The following is a 27349-nucleotide window of genomic DNA, read 5'->3' on the forward strand; positions in this document are numbered from 1 at the left end:
TGACTCTCACTTTGTCTGGATCTGTTTTCAATCCTTCCTTACAAACTATATGTCCGAGCAATCTTCCCTATGGGACCATGAATCTGTATTTCTTTGGGTTCAAGGAAAGACACGCCCTTCGACATCTTTCTATGCATTTGCCTAACGCCGCTAGATGTTTGTCTTCGGTGCTAAATATAGATCAATCATCCAGGAATGCCTTGAAGTTTTTGATAGACATCTTGTCGAATATGTACAGTATGATCCGCTAAAACGTAGTCGGCACATTGCACAGGCTGAATGGCATCCTGTTGTATGCGTACACTCCATCTTCTACCACAAATGTTCTTTTCAGCTTGTCCTCTTCTGCTATTCAAATTTGATTATATCTTAAGAACCCATCCATAAATGAATAGATCTCATGTCTAGCAACCTCCTCCAATATACTGTCTGTGAACGGTATCGGGAAGGGGTCCTTGATTGTTACCGCACTAAGGCATCTGAAATCAACACAGATCCGGATTTGGATGGTATCCTTCTTCAGGAATATGACTATGGGCGACACCCATTCACCGGTTTGAACCTTAAAAATAATACCAGCCTCTAGCATCCTATTAATTTCTTCTGTAACCTGCACAACATAGTTATTATTCATCCTGTAAGGTCGCTTCCATACAAGTACGACACCTTCAACCAGCAAAATGCGGTGAACACATAGCTCCAACGAGACTCCCTTCAAATCCTTATATGTTCATGCGAATACATCTTTGTATTCCAAAAATATTTTAAATGCTGCTGCTTTTAGTACTGGATCCTAGTTATCTCCCACCAGTATGTTTTTTGGTTCAGCCTCATTTCCCAAATTCATGGTTTGTACCGTGGCTTCATCATATTTTATCTGCTTTCCTTCACCGAATTCATGTGCAGTTGTTCCATCCAGTGGTGTGTCTCCCTCTTTTATTTCCCTAAATTTTGTCATGTCCCCTTTCTAGTGACATAATTTTTATTGGGGATTTGCCTATCATCGACTCTCGTAGGCAAATGATTTTGGAAAGAGAGTCATTTTATTTCCAGATGATTACATTCTTGCTCTCGGAGAATAATAATTCAGTAAGTGGGGCCTACTTGTTCTAATATTAAATTGAGATTGTACTTTTACTTTATAAAGTTATTTATTTAATTTTATAAAGATTAATAATAAAGTGCATTATAAAAGACCATTCCGGAAAACTTCCAGTAACTTCTCAATAAAGTGAATAAATAGAGGACATGGGGCACCCATTTGCACAAGCGGTTTTGTGGATTCGACTTCTATTTCAATTGGAACAATTTGTAGTCATTTGGTCTGCAAATTCTCAGATTGTCTTTGGGAACGATAACTCCCACTGATAAGCAATTTTGAGGGTGTGGAATATCATCCGAATTATTGCAAAATCTGGAGGTGACGCCACAGTCATTTCACCTGAGCAGAGATTTGAAGCCTAAGGCCAAAAAACGTTGTAGCTTGATGATCAAAAAACGTTGTAGCTTGATGATCATTAAAGGGGTCAGTAGAAGAAACTAATTATTGCAGAGCCAGAGGAATTTGGGGAAATCAGAAAAAATACAGTGGAAATCATAAATCTTCCTAGTCCGAATTGTGCATGAATTATTATCAGGTCACCCGACAGTTCAGGTTTACATCAGGACCAGTTTTCGATTGAGGTTGCAAGTAATAGTAAAATCGCATCAAGCCGATTCATTTGGAAGTCGCGTGCGGAATTGTTGCAGGTTCGTCACTAAGACCAGAAGGCTCAGTCTACATCCGAGCGGGTAGAACGGTGGTGGGAATTTAATAGCGCATGATTATCTGATTCGTGGGTCTGAGGGTAAATCCAGAGGACGAAGATTGGCAGGCGCTTGAGTTTATTCCGTGTGAAAGGTCATAGGAGAGACTCGGGCCAGATACGAAATAAACAGGCCCGCGATTTTAAAACCGAACCACTATCAAACACCAGGCGGCAACCACGATCCTAGACGGAGTCAATAGCGTCAGGCAGGAGAGGAAATTCCTTGCGGGTCTTGGCATCATTAGCAACAAACTACACATCATTGAATTCCTGCGGCAGACTCAGTCATTTCTACTGTCGGCTCCACGCAAGTTTGGCTCTTATATCCGACCAGGTTCCAACTGATTTTTCTTATGTAATGTCAGTGATACAAATATTGATGAATGATTAAAATATTGTAGACTTCTTGTTATATACGTTTGCTGTGATTATTTAATTAATTTTCCTTTGGGTAACAGAGTTAGACAACAATCCAAATAACAAATTTAGTCGAAGTATTTAATCTCCCTAGTGTAATAACAATAGTGATTAGCTAGGGTCATTCTAAATTCTTTTGGAAATTTGTCTCCATTGTGTCCTTCTTCTATCGTTAGTATGTTGCAGCTCTGGAATAGCTCGTAGTCCTCCATTTGCCAATGAAAAAGGTCATTTACCAAGTCGAGATCATCGTACATTGATCCTCCTTCCAACCTTAGGACTCCTTCCTTATCTGTTTCCATCCTCTACTTCCCTTCATTTTCTTCCTCAAAATCTGATGACAAAGCTTCTTCGCCCACCATTTGCTTGTGTAAATCAATGATGAATTTCCATCCTTTGCTGTCTAGTGATAACGTATTCTTCTTCTAGTCATGTTTAACTTTTTCTTGTATGAGCCATCCTCGGGCCAAAATGGCATCATATCCTCTCCTTTTCAATGGGATGACGATGAAGTCAAGTAGGAATGGTTGTGTTCCAATCGTCACTAGTTGTGCTATCAGGACATCGAGAAGTTTAATGCCGTGTTGGTCCGCTGTTAGCAACTGGAATGTAGATGGCCACAACGTTGACTGTCCCAACCTCTTCCAAGTATCCTCCGATAACACATTCACGCCAGACCCTCTGTCCACAATTGTGTTTGTCAGGACAGTTCCCAAAATTCCCATCTCAACGACAGTCAGATGCCGTCCAGATGTAAGGGCTAGCAGCATCGGGTCCTCTGCATGTGCTCCGCTTTCCCTCTCCTTTTCTTGTTCTATTGGTAATTTAGTAGTGGGAGCAACGTTTGTGAGTGCCGATCAGAGTTGAGGCATTATAAGCAGCAGATCATTTATTTTGATGAGTACCTCAGTTTGTAGTATCTACCATATGATGTTCTGTTCTGCGCAGTTCCTTGTTGAGGTACTTGTGGTGTCCCTCAAGTGTGCGTTTGTCCCCTATCTTGCTTTCTCAATTTCAGTCTGCACTTCCTCTAGCCTCTTCTTTTCTTCCGCCGGGTCAGGGTATAGTTTTGCTTGTTTCCGTGTGATTGCCAAAACTTCCTCTTCGTCCATCCCGATGGTGATCAAATTGACTCTTGATTTCAGGCACTTAGCATCTTCATGATCTCCTGGACCGCACCTTTGGTGTAACAACTTTGGTGCATTTGCTATTGTATAGTCTAGGGCAAAGTGGCCCCACAAATTGCATGCTTGGCATTGTACCATCAAGTGGCCATTCGCATCATACTGAATCCGGTTGCGGCTCCCATTATTATTGTTGGTATTGTTGTTGCTGTTTTGCCCTCGTCTATTATTTCTGTATCCTCTCGATGTGGCACCTTCATTACTGGTGTTTCCACTCCCTCCTTACGTGGAAGCCTCCTAAGTTAGGAGCACTTGTTGAGGTCCTCTTGTTTTCATATTGAAGGGGCATTCCTTTGTGGAATGTCTCATGATCTGGCAGATTTCGCAGAACTGGTTCTTTGGATAGGATCCCTTCGTGTGACCTTTTGTCTTACATTCTGTACACTGGAGGTCATTTCCCTTCGTCTCTTTCTGCATGTTCTTTGTTAGAAATGGAAAAAGAAATATGTAAATAAGCAATACCAGGAAAGAATCTAAGCGAGTTAATGCATGAAAAGATATTACCTTAAGATAGGAGAGAGAAAGCTTCAAGATCCAACACCATGAGACAAGATATTTGGAAAGGGGAAAGCAAAGAAAACCCCTTGTGACATTATGAATGAGGTATGAAAAGCCTAAGAAGGAAGAGAGAGAGAGAGAGAGAGAGAAAGAGAGCAATCGCTCATACAATTATTGAGAAGAGGAAGAAACCTCATTGGAAATGAGAGAGGAGGGTCATCTCTTAAATAGAGATGAGAGAGAGGAGTTAGAATGTAACTCCCATGTCTATGAATCCCACCATTCATAAGTGTGTGAGGCCAAGTGTGAGATTCCTCTTAAGGAGGAATAATCTAAATTACAAATTACAATAAATATTTGTCCTCACATATTCCACTAGAGGACAAAATAAGATGTAGTGGAAAAAGGACAAAAAAAAAAAATATTAGGATACTTTGGCTTATATCCTAATATATTATAACAATAACGAAAGGACGTCTAACCTTGGTTTATAAACACACCAAGGAAAGATTACAACTTCTAACACCCCCCTTTAATCTTTACTTGGGGTAATTATATCAAGGGGTATTAAACCCATAATTTACAAAAATCTGCAACTTAATCTTCAATATGAAGTAATTTGATTGTCTTCAAGCCATATGTGAAAAATCGAGAAGGTTCCTTGATGGATCACTTGGAAAAAACAGAGAACAAACAAGACAACTATCCACAAGTAGAATATTAGTAAAAAAATTGAAGTTATAATAATTTAATCAAGGAGGAACTAAGAGAGATGAGAATAAATGAATGTGTTCACCAACATGCAATGGAGTTAACATGATATCTAAAAATAAGTCATAAGCTCAAAATGATCATAATATGGGTCAAAATGACCAATCTTTATGCAATAACTCTCTCATGAAAGAAACATACTAATGCACAAATGACCACAGACAAGGCCAACTAATGAAACCTGCATCAACATTGCGTCAATCACATGGATATAGACAGTCCACTAATGAGTCATCCCGCTACAAGTGAATGGGTCGCGACTCCATCACCTACATGACTCACAATCTAGGCAATAAAGTATGCAGAACATTATCACATTGTATATTTATCAAAGAAATATAAGAGAGACAATAATAAATAAGTAGAACATGTGCCTCAAGCACCAAATAATTCAAGTTATAGTTTTTCCAAGAATTATTGCCGATGTGGACCAAAGGAAGGGTTAATGAGGAGTAACAACATATTGCCTTCAAATAAGAAATCCATCATGGACAAGCAACATCATTGCCATAAGGAAAAAGATCAACATGGGTCAAAACAAATTTCTCAAATAAAGTCTCCAATATAGGAGTGCTCGAAGATATGGTAGCCTCGTCACCTATACACTCAAAAATGAGCAAAGTGTAGGAAGTCATACCATGACTAAATCAAAACTAGGAGCATACACCAAGGAGATAGAGAGATTGAAATGGGAAATCCCCATAAAATATCATCCTCGCATTGAGGAACAAAGTGGAACAAATGGAGGGAAACTCCATTGAAGTAAGTGCACACCAATTATAGGTTGGAGGGATACTCCACGGGCCAGATAAGGCAACTACGAGTCAGTTTAAAACTGTCGGGTCCACCATAGTTAACCTTGATAAATTGGCTCCCGATGCAACTTACAAAAAATATCATATAAATCAATGGTATTAAACCATAAAGTGCCAACATGGGCTTGGAACAATGCTATAAAAGCATGAAACTGCAACTATGTGCAGATAGATCAATTAACTCAAATCATTAAATAATGAAGGCAATAGTGTAAGATACTCATAAACCTGAATAAATTGAGATAAATAAGAAGTATTTGGAAGAGCAATAAACATAAGTTATCAGTTAAAATCTCCATGCAAGGTGAACTTAAGTAAGAAGATATTAAGGATGGGCTCACCATGAAAGACAATAATCCTCCTAGATTATGGCAAAAAAGGAATTATAAATGAGGATATTTATTTAAAAAAACTCTTTAACTTTTTATATTAAAAAAAATAATAAAACTTTGATTAGTTTTAATATTTAATACTAAGAAAACTTCTTTAAAAAAATTATCCTTAACTTCTCCTTTTTTACTTAAAACGACGTAAAGGAGTAAGAGAGATTTAAAGTAAAATATTGCACTTGTGTTTGAGCTATCTGACAATGAATGATTACATGCCAAAAATAGGTTGACAAGAGGCAATGATAAAAACAAATGATGCCTTTGTCAAGAGCTAAAAAAAGAAAAAGAATCTTGCATGAAAAGACAAGAAAACGTTACTAAAATAATAGATTTTAGGAATAGCAATGATGAGAATATGTTATAGCAGACTGACGAATCCAAATGAAATCATAGCTAGCCAAAAAAAAAAAAACCTGCAATAAGTTTACTGTTACAAAAGAAACTTGTAAAAAAACGTTATAAATGTGGCAAAAAATTGTTGGAGCTCAACGGAATCAACGGCCAAGGGCATGTTGGAGAGACTTGTGCCGACATCCAACCCTACAAAAGCGCCTGCCCCGTCCCCTCCATGAATGCTGAAGCCGAAGGAGGAGAGGAGCAGGAGGAGGACCCGAATGCAGTCTAACATCCTCTCTGCAAAAAACAATCTTTCACCCTGCATTACTCATTACCATACACATAGTTGTATCCCCTGAGTTCAGATCCGTTAGGCCATCCAGAAACCCCGTGGTGCCTCTGCAGGCGACTATCTTGGCTATAAGGGCCGCAGCCATAAGTCCGGCTCCAGTGCCCTTCACTTCCTTTGTTAAAAGGTACATCGCCCAAGCGGTATTGGCTGAGAATATAGGAGCAATGAAAAACACAAACAGTTTCCACTGAAAGAGGTATGTTCAAAGAATTGAATATCCACCACATGGTTCCAGCTGTCAATGTTATACCAGGATAAACTATTCCACCAAGGACACGACCCAGAGGGTACCAGGTCCGGTCATCAAACCAGTTCCAAAAGTCATAGACTCCATTTTTTGTAAGGTACTGTGTAACTCTGTAATTGAAGTAAGGATCAAATTCATGAATGACCCTTTCATACTTGATAACAGAGAATAGACGGATGGAAAAGGCTAGGATAGCAACCAAAATGAGGATTGTGAAAGATAGAACAGAGCCGAATGCATCTCTGGCTTTCGGTGTCGAAATTGATGGTGCAATTACAGAGGCCACCATGATTGCTATCAACAATTTATTCACAAACTATACTCTGGTCTGATCCGTGCCATTTATATCGACAATCTACGTTTTCTCGCTTTCTATATTTTTATGGATTTGTAAGGATAGAGAGGGTTTACGAGCCGGAAGAAACGAATAGAAAGGGTTTGATTTTTCAAGGCATTCACAAAGCACCTTAAAATCTCCTTCCTGATAAATTCTTAACCTACCAACCGCATCTCCATACTTCATGCATGTACACCCACATCTCATCTCAATAAACCCATTTGCTTTCTTAAATTCTGAAACCTTAACCAGATCTTCATCCTTGAGAAACTCAAACTCTATCATCCCAATCCCATCTCCGCAGTCCTCCATTATAGCAGATTCTTCATGCTCCCTCTTCTTCAATCCTCACGCCGTTGTCATTTTTCTTGTCTTGATCTTTATCCATTCCTACTCCTCGTAAGTCCGTCCCTTCAACTCTCCATGAATTTCTCTTCAGTACCCACCTCTAAAAATCGGAAAAGAAAGTAAGACAACCAAACAAAAAAATTGATCGTTCTCTAAATAAATTTATAGCATGCATTGTTGTTGTTGGTGGTAATGAATGAATGTAAGAGTGGGTAATCCGCCACTCCATTTTCACAAACATATCCAGCAGTACAAGACAGAAAAACATAGTTAACTAGACATGAATCAAAAGTTTTGGCAAGAAAGCAGAAATCTTTGTACTAACCTCCAAAGCCGGAGAGCCTATAAGATTGATAGAGGAGTGAGATATCTATAAATTTATATTTTGTTTTTATCAAAACAAGAGTAAAAAAAATATCTAGATAGGAAAACCTTTTTGGCGGCAAGCCTGCCAAAGAGGGTTAGATGAAAACTAATAGAAAATAAGAAGTAACCTGCACAAATTAGAGCAAACAGAAGTTAATCAGGTTTGGCGGTAAACTAGCCAAACCCAAAAAAAAATTTCAATTTCTTCCATCTTAAGAAGATTAAAGAAGAAATTAGTGAAATCTCTCTCAAGAGTCTCCTTCGAATTGTACCTTCATCCAAACACTCAAAACAAAGATTAAACTCATCTGATACCATGTTAGAAATGGAAAAAGAAATATATAAATAAGCAATACCAGGAAAGAATCTAAGCGAGTTAATGCATGAAAAGATATTACCTTAAGATAGGAGAGAGAAAGCTTCAATATCCAACACCATGAGACAAGATATTTGGAAAGGGGAAAGCAAAGAAAACCCCTTGTGACATTATGAATGAGGCATGAAAAGCCTAAGGAAGAGAGAGAGAGAGAGAGAGAGAGAGAGAGAGAGCAATCGCTCATACAATAATTGAGAAGAGCAAGAAACCTCATTGGAAATGAGAGAGGAGGGTCATCTCTTAAATAGAGATGAGAGAGAGGAGTTAGAATGTAACTCCCATGTCTATAAATGCCACCATTCATAAGTGTGTGAGGCCAAGTGTGAGATTCCTCTTAAGGAGGAATAATCTAAATTACAAATTACAATAAATATTTGTCCTCACATATTCCACTAGAGGACAAAATAAGATGTAGTGGAAAAAGGACAAAAAAGAAATATATTAGGATACCTTGGCTTATATCCTAATATATTATAACAATAACGAAAGGACGTCTAACCTTGGTTTATAAACACACCAATGAAAGATTACAACTTCTAACATTCTTAAATTCTTTCATCATTCAAATCATATCTTTCTCGAGAGCTCAGACCTTCTTGCTGCCTTTTTCGTCATCGCTGCTCCCTTCTTCTAAAGGCGCATCGTCGTCTGACTCAGATGAGCTAATCTTCTTTTTCTTCTTTGTTTTTTGCTCACTTTCTAAGTTCATCGCCCGATTGTATGCTTCAGTGTATGATGATGGCGGCACAATCTTCATTTTCTTCCGCAACTTCGGGCGTAGTCCTTCAATGAACCATCTCTTTTGCAACCCATCCGCCAACTTACTCTTCATCTTGTTTATTAAGTCTTTTAATTTTTTTGCATATACTCGAACTGTTTCATTTTTCCCTTGCTTCATGTTCTATATCTCTGCTACGATCTCATTGTCATCGCGTAGCAGTTGAAATTCAGTGGTAAATTCTTTTTTAATGTTGTCCTAGTTGGTTAATTTTTGGAGATCCGTATCGGTGAACCAATCAATTGCTACCCCCCTTAGGGTTGCTGGAAATTGTTGGACCTATTCATTTGTATTTGTTATGTCATTTGCCTTCCAAATCATTTCACATGTTTTACAGTGTTGGATTGGATCCATTGTTCCATCGCCATCAAAATTTGGCAACTTTTCCTTTGGTCCAGCCATTATTACTTGATTGTATGTACGGGCGTTGCTCTGTACTTTGACACCGGTGTTGTTCGACACTCCCACACCGCCATTGTTCTGCACTCCCACACCAGTGCTCTCTCCAACAATTGTCTTATTTCCAACAACTATGTTCTTTGGTGAAGAAGGGTCTTTGTTTAGCGAAGTTGTCCATTCCGGAAGTGTATCGTGGACGAAGAGTTCACTCCACACTCATGCTCCCTCGGCACTCCGAGCCATGCGAGTTAATTCCCTTCCGTCTGGATTCTCTTCCCTCGGCAAATATAGGTTCAAAAATTCCTCCCTTGTTTTTTCCACCAATTCCACCCACTGTCGAGTCTCCTCCAAGAATTCCTCAGTGCTTCAGTATTTGTCGGCAAGTTGTTGAAATCTCCGTCTGCGTTCGGCCTATTGTGCCAAAATTAAATTTTTTTGTGCAGTGCATATTCCATCTTTTCCCTTTGACTTATTTCTATCCTTGTTAAGCTAATTTGGCATTAGTTTGCGTTCCTTACCTTCTTTCCAGGTCCATCAGGCAAAAGTGCCAAATGTTTACCGTATGGGTAAATAAGCTAATGCATACAGACAATAAACAGACACATCTAACACTAGTACTTTTATTATTCGCATATGCCAAAGACATTACATTTTGCTTTTGATGATGATTTACAATGATCTCAGATGGGGTATATAAAAGACCATCCCTTTTGTACTACCACAACTGACCTTCAAACTGAAACTCAAGTACCCATTACAGGCAATGTTTACCGCATAGGTTAATTAAGAAACGCACATAGACAAAGAATACGAACATGAACAGCAACCAGTAGAACTCGTATTATTATTCGCATATGCCCACAGTACATTATGCTTCCATGATATCATATGATTACAATGCTTCCCGAGAGGGTTATAAATACTTTCCGAAGAACTTTTCCGAAGGAGTCCGTCGGCCACATACATTATGTCCGCTACAAACTATTTACTTGTCGGCTACATAACAAGAACTTTTTTGAAGGGACCCGTCGGCTGATACACAATTTCCTTTCCGAAGGGACCCATCGGCCGATACACAATTTCTACTGACGACATCATCCCCCCCAAAAAGAAAACCCACACTCAAGAAAAAGAAATACTAGAGAGAAGAAGGAGGTGTTCCAGAAGAGTGCTGTTGACGACGTAACTCATACACCTGGTCAGTCCGGATGCGCAGATCTGTCTGAATCTGTGAATTAACCTCTACGGCCTGCTTCAGTAGAAGTGCAGCATCCATAGCCTGCCTCTTGGCCAACTGCAACTCATGCTCTGCCGCATCTTTATCCCAGATAGCGGCGTCCTTCTCCTATACCATTGCTGCCATATCCTTCAATAGTTTTGCTCGCTCTGCTACCCATGCTGCCTGCTTGTCGGCCAAATCAGTGGCTAACTTTTCTCTTGCCTCTTTTTCAACCGCTAGAGATCTCTGAGCTGCAACACTGTCTGCTACCCTATTCGCCTTCGCGCGCTGCCGCGCATAGTAAACCTCTTTGTACAGTCCCACGATCTCATGTGCCAACTTTATTATCGTAGTGTCACTCGGTCCCAACTCTGGCTTAGTGGCCCAATCTGCCAACATCTCTGGTGTCTCAATTGCCGGCCAACCTCTATCCACAAAACAAGTTTGAAATCGCTTAGGACAAATCCCACGAATATACGTTCGGATCAAATGCCACTCCCTTCGCCGAGTGAGAGCCTGAATCGCCACATCATGCCCCTTTTTCAATGCAAACTTCATAGTCCTAAGGTAGTCCCTGCACCTATCCTCATCCGACCCGTAATCCTCCTTGGCGAAGTCCTCGAATAACCATTCTGCATCACTATTGTCCTCCTCATCAGCGGGAGCCATGCCCACATCCGGTGCCGCCTCCTCTACTGTCGGCGCAATCACGGCATGTGGCATTCCCTCCTCCTGAGACTAAGGCTCTAGTACAGGTGCTACTCCGGAATAGCTGGGGGACTGAATGGACAGGCCACGCCTGTCAGGGATGAGTTGGAATTGCTGCCTCAGAAAAAACACTAGCTTTATCAATGACCTCTGGCTGTTCGGGCTGCACTGGGTCCGCACACTCCTGTACTCCTCCGTCTGGTAGGTTCTCTACTGGAAGTGCCTAAGCTTCTGCTAACTGTGCTACGGTAACAACTGCTGCCGGCTGACTTATGGCAGGCGCCACGGGTGCTTCTACCGGAAGTGCTTTAAGAGCTGAAGAAGTCTCCCGGTTGACGGGTGCTGTCAGGTGGGCAAAGCCGACCGCAAATCCTGCCCCCGGCCGGACGGGAGAAGGCCGTACCCCATGTTGCCATGGTGCGGCTAGTGTGACTACCTGGTGGGATCCTCCAGTCATCAATATCGGTCGCCGAGTTTGTCCAAACCCTAGAATGTGAGCCATGTGCAGACCTCGGTGTGTCAACTCGGAAGTCATAGGAACTGTAGTACGCGGAAATAAAAGGGGGTAGTCGTGACAATCTGAACCTCTTCATCATCCTCGCCCTCCTCTTCTTCTTCCTCCATACTGTCCTGCTCAGAAGATGTCTCCTGTCGGCCGTTGTCAGTATCAACTTCCATGTCTATCTAGGGCCTCTTTTGACCTGCTGAACCCTTCTGCCCAAAGATTATGTCCAAGTGTTTCCATTGCATGATAGGAGGTTCTCCTGGAGCCAGTGGTCCAGGCTTTTCCTCTAACTCCTCCGTTGGAATCATCCTTGCTACAGCATCAAGGAATAGACCAATGGCGTAATGGGGCATATAGAAGGTCTTGTGCTGGAGAGTCATGAATTCATGCATCCGTTCAGCCAGCACAGATGCCCAATCATACACTTTCCCAGTCATTATGCCGTTCATCATGGACACCTACGGAAATGTGATATCCGATGCCCTAGAGGATCCCATGACCCTGCTTTTGACCAAGTCCATCAGACACCACCATGGCCCTTCCGAAATGTCGGTTTTCTTTAAACCCCTTCCCTGCGATGTCTCGGCTAATGCCGCTTGTTCTGCTTCAGTCAAATCTCCAAATACTAATTTGATTAGAAATAGCTTTCCATCCTTTGGAATTTTCTTCGGCTGAATCTTTCTGCCCTGCTGCACTGGAATGCCAAAAACCCGTGTGAAATTTGCTGCTTTGAATGATACCACTAAGTTCCGTCCCAGATACTGAAATGTGCTCCTGCGAGAAGCTCTGCCATATGTCTCAATCATGGTACGCAGATACCCTTCATAATCTCGAATGCAAAAAACCGGCATTTGAATGGCCCATTCAACTTGCGCTCTTCTGATGCTTGCTTTAATTGGATGGTCATCAGGTGTTTCATGCCACCATTTCCGGCAATCCGTTCCATTTAATCCCTCAAATTGGATAGTCTGTGGTGTGACTTCAGCTGCTGCAGGTGCTATAGTCTTACGCTTCTCCTTGTTGCTACTCGAGCCTTCATTCTGGTTACCTGTACCTGCCATGCTCCTTCCTCCCACAACTTTAGACTGTGCTAATTGTTTTTTCCATTGCCGTTTACCTGCAGATTCCATTAATTATCTCTTTGTCTTTTCCTAACGGTCTCCCAAATCTGTACAGTGAAGAATTCTTCCCAATCCGTATGGTGAATTGCAAACTTTGGAATGAGAAATTCGTACGCTAGAAAAGTTGGAAGGAAAATCAAATTTAAAAAAAATCGTACCATCAAAAGATCACAATTCCGTACCATAGTTTGCCTTCACCAAATCCGTACGGTGGTATTTTCAATGCATCATGGTATACCGCCTTGCTTACTGGTGAACTCCGTACCTTAACCTGGAAGACCTTGCATTCAATAATCCATACCCTACTCTTCAGAAGGAAACCGTACGCTTGAAAACCCTGATGACCATCCAATTAAAGCAAGCATCAGAAGAGCGCAGGTTGAATGGGCCATTCAAATGCCGATTTTTTGCATTCGAGATTATGAAGGGTATTTGCGTACCATGATTGAGACATATGGCAGAGCTTCTCGCAGGAGCACATTTCAGTAGCTGGGACGGAACTTAGTGGTATCATTCAAAGCAGCAGATTTCACAATTTCGTACCATCAAAAGACCACAATTCCATACCACAATTTGCCTTCCCCAAATCCGTACGGTGGTATTTTCAATGCATCATGGTATACCGCCTTGCTTACTAGTGAACTCCGTACCTTAACCTGGAAGACCTTGCATTCAATAATCCATACCCTACTCTTCAGAAGGAAACCGTACGCTTGAAATGCTGGAAGCCTTCTGCATGGTTGGTGTTTTAACAAGCCGTACAGCGCCCTGCAAGGTGCATATGGTAACTTGACCCTTCTGTGATGAAATCCGTACGGCTTCCAACTTGACACAATCTGGATTTCAATCTTCTTGAAAAAGCCGTATGTTAACCTTCTTCCGTACGTTAACCTTCTGAGGCTATCAAAATCCGTACGGTGGTTTCAGTTGTTACAATATGCAACTTTTAAAAATCGTACAGTGTAATAAAAAGCCGTACCACAGCAAATCCGTACACCACTTTCAAGATGGAAACTGTACATTGCCTTAAAACCGTACTTCAAATTTGAAACCCTTACCTTGTCTTTAAAAATCGTACTGCAATTATTAAATTGTCTGGAAAACCGTACACCCTACGTCAGATATGGAAACTCGTACGGTGCTGTCTCTTGCAAATATGGAACCGTATAGTACTTTCCAGAACCCGTACGATACTTCCCAGAAACCGTACGGTGCTTCCCAGAAATCGTACGGTGCTTTCCAAAAACCGTACGGTGCTTTACTTCTTTAAAAATTTGTATGACAGAATAGCAAAGTCAGTTTACCCTTTGACCGTCATCACCGATGGTCTGCAGTGATGAAGGGGTCTCCCGAAGGCCACTTTCTGATGCAGAAGTCTTCCGCTTGTGATATGTCTTCAACTTCGACCCATTCACCGCCTGAGGCACTTCGTGTCCATCCAAAGTCCATAATTTGATTGCTCCATTGTCCCCTACTTCCCGAATCTGATACGGCCCGACCCACTTAACCTTGAACTTGCCCGCTTTGATCTCATTCTGGCCGTCGTACTTCAATACCCACTGTCCGAGCTGAAACCTTTTCAGCTTTAGTTGCTTATCGTGCCATGCCTTCCGCCTATTCTGCGTTACTTCAGTTGCCCACTGTGCTAATAATCGCTTCTCCTCTAACCTGTTCAGTTTATACAGCCGCTCCCTTAAGCTTTCCATGTTGCCCAACTTGTTTTCTAGTGCTATCCGCAAGCTTAGTATCATAAATTCCGCTGGTACTACGACCTCCTGTCCAAACATCAGTTAAAACGGCGTGTGTCCTATTGTGACTTTGTATGTCGTGTGGTAAGCCCACAGAGCAGAAGGTAATTTCTCCTCCCAATCCTCCCCTTCGACTGCATAGGATTTGTATATAATTGATACCAGGATTTTGTTGGTAGCTTCAGCCTGTCCGTTTGCCCTTGGGTAGTACGGACTTGATAGCGAATGATAAATTTTAAACTCCGTGGTAAGCAGTCGGATCACATGATTTACAAAATGTCCGCCTCTATCACTTGTTAATTGTAACGGAATGCCGTATCTAGTAATTAGTTGTTCATAAATAAACTTTTTTGTACTTACCACTGAATTGTTCGGTAGTGCACGCACCTCCACCCATTTAGTCAAATATTCCGTTGCAACAACAATGTAACGGCACCTTCTGATTCTGCTTGTCTTCAGCGGTCCTATGAAGTCCAAACCCCACCGTTCAAAGAGCTCCTGAGCATGAGAAGGATTCAGAGGCATGAAATCTCTTTTCAAAGGTTTTCCAGCTCGCTGACATGTATCGTAGGCAACAACCCATTCCTTGGCATCATTGTATACTGTTGGCCACCATAATCCTGCTAGATGTATTTTTCGTGCAGTCGTGTCCAACCCCATGTGTCCTCCTGCCGGTCCTTCGTGCACTTCCTTCAGTACCCGTGGAATTTCTTCCTTTAGGACACAACGCCTCAAGATCTGATCGAGTCCCATTTTATACAACAATCCATTAATCAGCTGGAATGTTCCACTCCGTATCACCAACTTTCATTTTTCATTCGGTGGCATGGTATTTGGGAACTGTCCTGTTGACAAGTATTTGCCGATGCTTGTATACCACTCTGGTAGTGCGGCAATTTGAAACAGCTGTGCGTCAAGAAAGTCATCATTTACACCGTCTGCTGGTTCTCCTGTTCTGATATGTGATAAATGATCCGTGCTTACATGTTTCTTTCCTAGCCGTACAATAATCTTGAAAGTAAACTCCTGCAATAGAAGTAACCATCGGCTGATTCTTTCTTGAATGACTGGTTTGTTGATCATATACAACAGGGCCTAATGATCAACGTAGAATACAAATGGAGTGGCCAACAAGTAATGTCAGAATTTCTGCACAACATAGACCATCCCCAATGCCTCCCGTTCGGTGGTACTATAATTTTGTTCAACTTTTGATAGCAACCGGCTGGCGAAATAGATCGGATGATCCAACCCATGGCTTCCCGTCTACGCTAGAGTTGCTTCGATTGCATAGTTCGATGCATCCACATGCACATGAAACTCCTTCCAATCAGGGAATGCCAAAATAGGTGCTGTAGCCATTCGTACCTTGAGTCCTTCAAATGCTTCATCCTGTTCCTTATCCCATCAGAACAATTCTGTCTTGGAAGTTAACCTATCCAACGGATATGCTATCTTGGCAAAAATTTTGATGAAACGCCTGTAATACCCTATATGCCCAAGGAAAGATTTTACCTCTGTTACATTGGTGGATGGTTGCATCTCTAATATGACCCATACTTTGTCCGGATCTGTCTTCAGTCCCTCCTTACAGACTATGTGTCCGAGCAACCTTCCGTGTGGGACCATAAATCTGCACTTCTTCGAGTTCAGGGCCAAACGCACAGGGTTCTTGTATGTCCATGCAAAGACATCCTTATACTCTAAAAATATCTTGAATGCTGTTGTCTTCAGTACTGGGTCCCAATTGTCTCCTACCAGTATGTTCCGTGGTTCTGCTTCGTCTCCTAAATTCATGGTCTACAACGCGACTTCATTGTATTTGATGGGTTCTCCTTTAGTGAACTGATGTACCGGGGTCACATCGAGTGACGCATCCCCTTCCTTTATTTCAGTGAATTCCTTTGGAAAGGCATCGGTATTGTTTTCTTCTATTGTCATTACGTTGCAGGTTGGAAACAATTCATAATCCTCTCTGCCAATGGTAAAGACCATTTACTGAATCCAAATCATCATCTCCTTCCAGTCGTAAAACTCCCTCCTGATCCGGTTCCATAGTTTACCCCTTTTCATCCTCTTCTCCCTCAGAATCTGACAATAGGGCTTCTTCCCCAACCATCTGAGTGTGCAGATCGATGACATACTTCCGGCCTTTGCTTTCGAGTGATAAAGTATTTTTCTTCCAATTGTGCTTTGCTTTTGCTTGTATCAGCCACCCTCGACCCAAAATAGCATTGTACCCCTTCCGCCTAAGAGGAATCACAACGAAGTCCAACAGGAATGGTTGTGTTCCGATTGTCACTGGTTGCGCTGTGAGTATTCCCAATGGCTTGATTCCATGTTGATCGGCCGTTAGCAGTTGGAAGGTAGGTGGCCATAATGTCGGTCGTCCCAACTTTTCCCAAGTATCTTCTGGTAGCACATTGACATTGGATCCTCCGTCGATGATCTTGTCTGTTAGCACAGTCCCGAGAATGCCCATTTCAACAACTGCCGGATAGCGTCTAGAGAAAAGAGCTAACAACATCGGATCTTCTGCACTTGTACCCCCCTGTTTCTCATTGTCTTGCTCTACGGGTTGCTTAGCACTTGGGACTATATTTGTGAAGGCCATACGAAGTTGAGGCATAGTGAGCAACATATCATTTATCCTGACGGGTATCTCAGCTTGCAATATTTTCCGTACAATGTTCTGTTCTGCACAGTTCCAGACTGAGGTACTTGGCGGGTCCTTTAGGTGTGCTGTTTCTGCCTGTGTTGCTTTCTTAATCTCTGCCCTTGCTTCCTCTAGTCTCTTTTTTTCTTCCGCTGGGTCAGGGTATAGCTTCGCTTGCTTCCGAGTGATTGCCAGAACTTCTTCGTTTGTCCCTACGGTAATCAAGTTTACTGCGGACTTCGGGCACTTAGTATCATCATGATCTCCAGGTCCACACCATCGGCATAGCAACTTCGGTGTGTTCGTCGTTGTGCACTCGCGGGCGAAGTGACCCCACAGATTGCATGCGCGGCATTGAACAATTGGCCGACCATTCACATCGTAGTGAATTCGACTCCTTCCTCCATTGTTGTTGTTGCCACCATTGTTGTTATTGCTGTTGTTGTTTGGACCGCACCGGTTGTTTTTGTATCCGCTTGATGTGGCACCTTCCGTACTGGTGTTCCTGTTCCCTCCTGATGAGGATGCCTCCTGTGACAGGAACACTTGCTGCGGTGTCCTTGTTTTTAAATTGAAAGGGCATTCCTTTATCGAGTGTCCGAGGATCTGGCAGATTTCACAAAATTGATCTTTCGGGCAGGATCCCTTCGTATGGCCTTCTTTCTTACACTCCGTGCACCATAGGTCATTACCCTTAGTCTCCTAGTTCATGTTTTTGAATTCCTTCATCATCCGCATCATGTCCTTCTGGAGGGTACGGACCTTCTTGTTGCTGCCCTCGTCATCGTCGCTGCTATCTTCTCCTGAAGGGTCATCGTCATCTGAATCTGATGAGCTGGTCTTTTTTTCTTCTTGGTCTTCTAGTCACTTTCGAGGTTCATTGCCCGATTGTACGCTTCAATGTATGTCGATGGTGGCACAATCTTCATCTTTTTCCGCAGCTTCGGGTGAAGGCCTTCAATGAACCATCTTTTCTGGAGCCCATCTGCCGGTTTATTCTCCATTTTACTAATTAAGTCCTTCAATCTCCTAGCAAAGACCCGTACTGTTTCATTCTTCTTTTGCTTGGTATTGAATATCTCGGCTACAATTTCATTATCATCACGCAAAAGTTGAAATTCTACAATGAACTCCTTAATGTTATCCCAACTATTTAATTTTTGTGGATCAGCATCAGTAAACCAATCAATCGCAACACCCCGTAGGGTAGTAGGAAATTGTCGGATCCATTTGTTTGTATCTGTTATGCCATTTGCCCTCCAGATCGTTTCACATGTTTTACAATGTCGAATGGGATCAGCTGCTTCATCACCATCAAATTTAGGAAATTTTTCCTTCGGACCTACCATTATCACTATATGTTGGGGGTTTTGTTGTGTACCTGCGCTGTTTTGCACGCCCGTGTTGTTTTGAGCTCCCGCGCTGTTTTGAACACCCGCGCTGTTCTGCACACCTGGGCTGTTGTGGACACCCGCTCTGTTCTGCACACTCGCACTGTTTCGCACACCGCGCTGTTTTCTACACCCGCATTGTTTTTGGCTTCCGCACTGTTTTCAACACCCGCGCTGTTTTCGACTTCCGCACTGTTTTCAACACCCGCGCTGTTTGGTGAAGAGGGTTCGTCAACTGAAACTGTTCTTTTCGAAAGTATATCTCGGACGAAGAGGTCACTCCACGGTCGTGCTGCCTCAGCACTCCAAGCCGTGCAAGTCGATCTCCTTCAGTCAGGATTCTCTTCGCGTGGCGTATGCAGGTTCAGAAACTCCTCCCTTGCTTCTTCCACCAACTCAAGCCGTTGTCGAGTCTCCTTCAACAATCCTTCTGCGCTTTTGTTTTTGTCGGCAATTTTTTGAAATCTCCTTCGACGCTCAGTCTGTTGAGCCAGAATTAAATTTTCCTGCGCAACGCGTATGTCATCCTTTTCCTTCAGCTTACTCTTATCTTTGTTCAACTGATTCGACATTTAATTCATATCCGCCTGCCTACGTACCAAGTCCATCGGGCAATGGCGCCAAATGTTTACCGCATAGGTTAATTAAGAAACGCACATAGACAAAGAATACGAACATGAACAACAACCAGCAGAACTCTTATTATTATTCGCATATGCCCACAGTACATTATGCTTCCATGATATCATATGATTACAATGCTTCCCGAAGGGGTTATAAATACTTTCCGAAGAACTTTCCCGAAGGAGTCCGTCAACCACATACATTATGTCCGCTACAAACTATTTACCCGTCGGCTACATAACAAGAACTTTTTTGAAGGGACCCGTCGGCTGATACACAATTTCCTTTCCGAAGGGACCCATCGGCCGATACACAATTTCTATCGACGACAGGCAAATGAAAGGAACCAATAGAAACTGCATTTCAAAATAAGAGTTGGGAAATTGCCAACATTGATGTAGCCAGATGCTTATTTGCAAATGGGCTTCCTTTCAATGTTTTTTGCTTCCCACACTGGAAGGAGATAATGAAAAGTGTCAATGAAACTCCAAGACTATTAAGGGCCCTATTATGATAGAATACAAACCACCTTGTTGGATGGAGAGGTCAAGGGAATTGAGGTGCATTGAGATGGGGGTATCAATTATTTTAGATGGGTAGAAAGATACAATAAATTGTACCTTGATCAATGTCATAGTGGTGTCCCCTAAAGGGGCAATGTTTTTGAAATTCATGGATTGTGAGATGCAAGTAAAAGATGGAACATTTTCTGTTGATATTCTCATCTCTTCCACTCAACAAGCGAGACCTAGAAATGTTGTCCAAGTCATAACAAAGAAAGAACAGCATTGTAGAGCAGTTGGTTTGTTGGTTGAAGAGCGATATCAACATATCTTTGGAGACCTTGTGCAATTTACTCGATCTTATGCTAAAACGGATTGGGAGCAAAATTGAGTGGATCAAGAAGATGTATGAAGGGATTGAGAACATCTGGATGTTTGTCATAGACCACCACATATCTCAAGGAATTTTTATATTGTTCTCACATTTGTAGCTATTGAAGGTAAATGAACCTAAAGTAGTAATTTAATTTTAAAAATATAATTAGTGTTTTACAATTTCTGATTTTTGATTGTGAAATGTGTATTCTTATTTAAAGTATGTCTTTATTAGTTGTATAATTTTTGCTCTAATTTTTGTTATAGATTGTTGAGACCTATTTTACATCAAACCTAATTGACTTGAGATGACTTGTGCAAGTGAAAGTAGCACTTTGCAATATGCTAATCAACAAAAATTGTTCTATTTGGAGACACAGCAACAATAAGAGCACACCAAAAATTAAACAAAGGATATTGGATCACTCATTGTGGTAATGTGTGGAGTATTTCATTAAATTCATCGAGCCTATTATAATCATACTTTCCTATGCTAACACGACTAGGCCTTTCCTTGGAGAGTTGTATAATGGTATAGATTCAATGCTTGAAAAGATGAAGCAAATTCTAAATGAAAAAGAGAGATCCTAAGGAGACCTTCAAACAGTTGCAAGCAATTAATGTAGAACGATGGAACAAGATGACCATGTAATAATCTAGACTTAGTTTTTTTAACAAAATGCTGAATGTATAACTGAGGGGCATTTAGTCAAACAGTTCACAAGCAACCTAGATATGATCTAACAACACTGAAAACAAGATTCACAAGTTTGTCTAATACCACTGTGAGTAGATAAGACATTCCATCAATCATTTGACATGAGAACTCAATCACTACAATATTTACTTAGATTGTTATTATGTGTCAGATTTTATTGCTTCAAGAAGACGTGGGAAGAATTCAGACACAAACCCTTAGGATAACCAATCTTGTTCGCTCCTCTTATATTATTGGCGTGTTCCTTAATGGCATTCACTGCTAGTTGAAATTTGTATGCAGAGCTTGATGCCATATCTACTAAAGTGTAGAGATAGGACTTCAAACGATTCAACCCAGTGAGACGCCTTCCTTCCCTTACACCCAACCACGGTTTACTGTTCCTTGCTGGGCGTATGGAGTCAGAAATCCCGTGTGACTACCTCTACTGTTATGTTGCCGCCAAGATGTGGATTGTCAACCTGCTGCCGACCTGTCAAACCACATTAATGTGGCCCACTCCAAACGCAGGCACTATGACTTTGTAGACTTCAAATATAGGCTCATTAATATCTTTCGAATTCTCCTTTCGCAAACTTGTAACTCACTCTCAAACACTTAACATGGTATAAATGATTAAACTACTATATTACTTCAGACGTGAGTACTTCACTTATTTAAATCTGACCTCTCCCTGCTTATACTGTAAAGACCATCCAACCCTGCTTCATGAAATCAATGGCACAGTGTCCAATCTCCTACACATGCTCCCATTAACTACTGAAAACTACAACTATAGTATAGAGTAGTTTGATATGAGAGGTTGGGGTGATGTCCAACTTCCTCGAAAATTGAACTCGAGGGATTTCATCCTCGGAGTTCTTACCAGTCACATTTAAGCAACCAGACTTTTTGGATATTTGGAGTTCATAAATTTCTAGTGTGTGTAAATCTGAATGCAAGCTCCTTCTTTTATAACTTTGAAGTGAGGGAAAAACAATGAAGCAAGGAATGTGGGATAAAACACAATTTTTGTCCTGTAGTTACTTAAGTCACTTTATAAAGTAAATGACTTTATAACATAAAGTGACTTTATTCACACACTTTAATAAAATACTAAAGTATATATAATAAAACCTCCTATGTAACTGGTAGGCATCCTGTTAGCTAATGCCATTAATTTATCTGGATGTGGAGATAGATTAACTTGGTGCCAAAACACTAGTGTGGAGAAGGGGACATGACAATCCTCCCTTCTCGAGATTGCTTGCCCTCAAGCAATCTCAATGCTGGGTGCTGCAGTATAGACTCACCTTCCCAAGTGGCATCCTCATATGGTAAGTCTTTCCATTGGACTAGATATACCTTGGCAGTTCTGTTACACAGCTTCCTCTCCCTAGTTTCGATCGCTTCTTCCAGCACCAAAATAAGCTTACCCACCTCATCAAGTGGGGGCAAACTCTCTGAAGGTACAATCTGCTGGCCCACGGCCTTCTTCAGGCATGAAACATGAAAAACGTTGTGGATTCGGCTGTCACCTAGTAAATCCAACTTATAAGCAATCTCTCCTACCCTCCTAGTGATACAATAAGGTCCGTAAAATCTGGGCTTAAGTTTCTCTGACCCACTTTTCTTCAAGGAGCTCTGTCTATAAGGTTGTAGATGAAGAAAAACTCTATCACCCAACTCAAAACTCTGCTCAGTATGATGTCGATCAGCATATAACTTTTGATGGTTCTGTGCCTACTGAATATTATCCTTGAGAGCTCGGAGGATGTCCTGCTGGTCCATAATCCAATCTTTGGCCAATGGTGCCCTGCTGTCCTGTAAGGCCAAATCAATAAAAGAGAGAGGCTCATAACCATAAAGGGTGCAGAAAGGAGTCATCCAAATGGACATATGATAAGTGGAGTTATAACAATACTCCCCCAAATACAACCACTGAACCCAAGTTCTCTATTGGCCTACAATGTAGTTTCTCAAGTACCCTTCCACCCATTTATTCACTATTTCGGTCTGACCATCCATCTATGGGTGATAGCTAGTGCTGGGAGTCAACTTTGTGCCTCTCTATTTGAAAATCTCCTACCAAAGGGTGCTGAGAAACCTACTGTCCCTATCACTCACAATAGTCCTGGGTAACCCATGGAGATTAAAAACCTTTTGAAAGAACAACTCAACCACCTAAGAGGCTGACCAATACATGACAATTGCGAAAAAGTGCGCGAACTTACTCTGTTTGTCTACCACCACAAAAATGCAATCTTTTTCCCTAGACCTTGGGCAGCCCTGTGATAAAATCCATGGAAATACTCTCCCACTTCTAAGCTAGAATAGGGAGAGGCTAAAGTAAACCTATAGGGAAACCTTGTTCAGACTTGTTCTGCTGACAAGTTTGACACTCCCTAACATGCTGCAATACATCATCCTTTAGCCCCTTCCAAGAGAATCTGTCCCTAATCTGCCTATAGGTTTTGAAAAAATCTGGGTGCCCTGCTGATGGTGCATCATGTATGGTGTGCATAATATCCCCCTTAAGTTTAGATTCGAGTACTAGGTAGATTCTATTTTTGTAATATATAATATCATTTATTACCTTGTACTACTCATCCTGAAGTATACTATCCATAATCTGACATGCGTGAGCATTTTTAGAATACTCCACTAATAGTTGGGACCTTCAATCTGCTGAAATCTTGGACATAGCATAGCACTCTAGCACTGGGGGTATTCGGGAAAGAGCATTAGCAACTATGTTATTTTTCCCCTTGACATTCTCAATGTCAAATCATAAGCTTGGATCTTGTTGACCCATTTTTGTTGTCTTTCATTCAATTCTCTCTGTTCCAGGAAGTAGCGTAAGCTGTTATGATTGGTCTTCACTATAAATTTACTTCCCACCAAGTACTGCCTAAATTTGGCTAAGGCATGCATTATGGCTAGCATCTCCTTATCATAAGTGGAATATGGTAATTCGCTCCCCCTAAGTTTCCTACTCTCAAAAGCAATGGGGTGATGATCTGCATTAATACTACCCCTATTCCGCTCCTTGAAGCATCCAACTCCAAAACAAAGGGTCTAGAAAAATCAGGAAGTGCTAGCACTAGACATGTACTCATCATCTATTTCAGTTTATCAAAGGCTGCCTCTAAATCCTCCATCCAATTAAATGCCCCTTTCTATGGCAGATTGGTAAGGGGTGTTGCTACTTGGGAAAGACCTTTGGCAAATCACCGGTAATAAGAGCAAAGACCAAGGAAACCCCACAACTCAGATACATCTCTTGGAGGTGGCCGATCTAGGATTGGCTGTATCTTTTCTTGATGCACCTTAACCCCCTTGACACTAATCACATGACCCAAATAGAGAATCTCAGTTAGCCCAAATTCTCACCTAGACTCTTTTGCAAATAAAAAATGTTCTTCCATGAGACTGAGTATCTCATCTAAGTGTTGCAAATGTTACTCCCAAGTCCTGCTAAAGATTAATATGTCATCAAAGAAAACCAACACACTCTTTCTTAGCTATTTTTTGAAAATATGGTTCATGCATGACTAGAAAGTGGCTGGTGCGTTAGTGAGCCTAAATGGCATCACCAAGAACTCGTAGTGTGCGTAGTGGCATCTGAAGGCTGTCTTATGCACATCCTCCTCTCGAACTCGTATCTGGTGGTATCCTGATCGAAGATCTATCTTTGAGAAATAAATAGCCCCATGAAGCTCATCCAGCAACTCATCCATGCGGGGAATCGGATACTTGTTTTTAATAGTTCTCTTGTTCAGGGCATGGTAATCTATAGACATTTGAAGGGTGTCATCCTCCTTCTTAACCAACACCACTGAAGAGGCAAAGGGACTAGAACTGGGTCTGATATGTCCCATATCTAGAAGTTCCTTGATCATCTTCTCTATCTCCTCCTTGTAGTGCCTAGGGTGATGATAAGGAGTGGTAATGATAGGTTTGACATCCTCCTCTAGCTCAATGATATGCTCACACCCTCTATCTGGTGGAATTCTTGGAGGTATATGCTCAAACACCCTCCTGTGCTTGTCTAGGATTGTCTAAATGTCACAATGATACTGATGTCCTATATCCTATGTCTCCTTCAAAGAGATGAAGCACTGTTTCGCCCATTTTATATCATCATGTCTCAAAATGGCCTCCCTCCTGTAAGTTGTTATCAATCTGGGTCCACTATCTGGTATGACTTTTAGAAATACTAACCAATCACCCTGTGAGAATTCCAACTACATGGTCTCATGATCAAAAGTGTACCTGCGATGAGTCCTTAACCACTGTCTACCTAGAATGGCATCCAAACCATCCAAATCAACAACGTAGAAATTAGTCTCCAAAAGGTAATCGTCAACCTGTATTTGAAGACCGGCTACTTTCTCTGTACACTTCAAAACTTCACCACCTGCTACCTTCACCTCAAACTCGGGTATGTCAACTGTTTGCAAACCTCTCTTAGATACCATCCATATACTAATGAAATTATGAGAGGCTTCTATATCCAAGAGGCAAACAATGCACTGACCCTTAACCACACCCTTCACTCTAAAAGGATGACATGCTGGATCACTAGAAAGAGTGGCTATAACTGAAGGTTGTTTTGTGATGGCTTTCTTCTTTTTATCTTTAAGAGGCTGCTCTTCAACTTCTTCTTCCTCGCTGTCCTCAACATTTTCACCTTCCTATTGCTCCCCTTCATCCTCAAAAAGAACCTCAACATAGTGAATCTTGCCTTTATCAAGGCATCTATGATCTGGGGTCCAAGGTGTTGGTTCCCAAAACTGCAGATTGGAATTTTAGGAGCCTTGCCTGCTCGATGCTGGGATATCCAACCGGTCAAGGCCAACTTGGCGGGATTGATCAATGTGATCTAAATCCCCTGTGCTTTCGGCTCTGCAAGACTGAGGCAGGTGTACCTGATCCTGGACAAAACACTTAAAGTCCAAGGTGCTTAAAGCAGATCGATCAGAAAATGAATATAATAGAAGTTTTCCAAATGGCAAGAATTAGAGGAAAACTTTAAACTTGCGACTTATGAATTGAGAACAAAAGTAAATGATTGAAATAATGTTTTAAATAAAGAATAAATATAGATTAATACAACATATGAATATATTAATTCCTCTAATGGAAAGAAATGAAACAATTTCCAGCTATTGATTTGGATTATGAAAAATATAAAGACCAGTGCCAAAGGGCGATAGAGTCAAAACTATAAGTTTTCACATACAACTTTATGATGTTATGTACATTGAATTTATAAATAATTTAGTCATCAGGATGCAATAAATCAATTGTTTTTACGCATATTTAAACTAGTCTATAATGTTTTAACCTTAATAGGACAAAATAGATACAAATAAGGAAACAATTAAAATATTTCACAATATTTGTACTTGTCGAGTTCAAATAGCCACAATTGATTTGATCTACTTACTCTGACAATAAATTATTTATAAAATTGAGAAATGATCATAAAGGACAAACTATATAGTATTCTCGACTTCTAAAAACTTTAAGCAAATAAAATAAATAAATACTTCTTGCCGATCATGCCGAAAATAAAATACACTGGAGACAATCCTTATAGACGATCCATCCAATGCATTTGACTCCAAAGTCGCATGTAAATACAGTTATTCAATAATTCGCATCCACAAACTTAGTTCAAAAATTTATTCTTCACCAATAGAAGAATATAATTTATCAATTGCTTATAAATTGTAAGATTTTTAAAATATGAATATGAATTCCCCACTCCCTTGGTTTTTTACATATATATTTATAAACAAGGGAGAGATGTGTTCTCAACCATTGCACCTCTTAAAAAATAACTAACCAATGTTTAATGTTTTTAATAAAATTTTAAATAATACAAATACTACCGCCAGTAATCATTTTTGCTTTATGTATCTTTATCCGCACATACCTACATCCTTTGTGTTCACTATTTGAATATTAAATTACTGATTTATGATGTGTGGTTGAATTCTTTTGGTGCTTGCGTAGAATGTCCTGCTAGCGCCATTTCAAACTGATCCCTCCGCCTGTATTATTCCTGAAGATTATTTACGTTGAGTACAATCATCCTTCCATGGATTGCTGATCTCAAAACCGGCGTGGTTATGACCTCGAGCGGATTTTTTTTTTTTTAACCAGCATCAAAGAAATCATTGTGCCTTCCTCTCAAGCACACGTTTGTGAACTTCGCTGCTTTCTCACAGTGTTTGATTCAATGCCCGATACATATTCCTTACTGATAATCAAATAATGATGCATCTCAGAAGAATTCTCGACTCAACTCCATGCTTCACGGCAACAATATGTCCAGATGCCAGAATAATCAGTGGCGCTCAGCATATCCTT

The 27349-nt window shown here is 41.0% G+C and overlaps 1 protein-coding gene and 1 pseudogene across 2 annotated transcripts in view; one reads left to right on the top strand and one right to left on the bottom strand.

The window, feature by feature from the left end:
• Positions 1 to 27349, top strand: part of LOC149559497 (Phototropic-responsive NPH3 family protein) — a 120316-nt gene that overhangs the window by 84121 nt on the left and 8846 nt on the right. The window lies entirely within an intron of this gene.
• On the bottom strand, positions 6406 to 7282 carry LOC149559498 (dolichyl-diphosphooligosaccharide--protein glycosyltransferase subunit STT3A pseudogene; annotated as a pseudogene).

The sequence above is a fragment of the Cupressus sempervirens genome, chromosome 5 (genome assembly GCF_028749045.1).
Source record: "Cupressus sempervirens isolate cs-2001-9-10 chromosome 5, ASM2874904v1, whole genome shotgun sequence".
Lineage (NCBI taxonomy): Eukaryota > Viridiplantae > Streptophyta > Pinopsida > Cupressales > Cupressaceae > Cupressus > Cupressus sempervirens.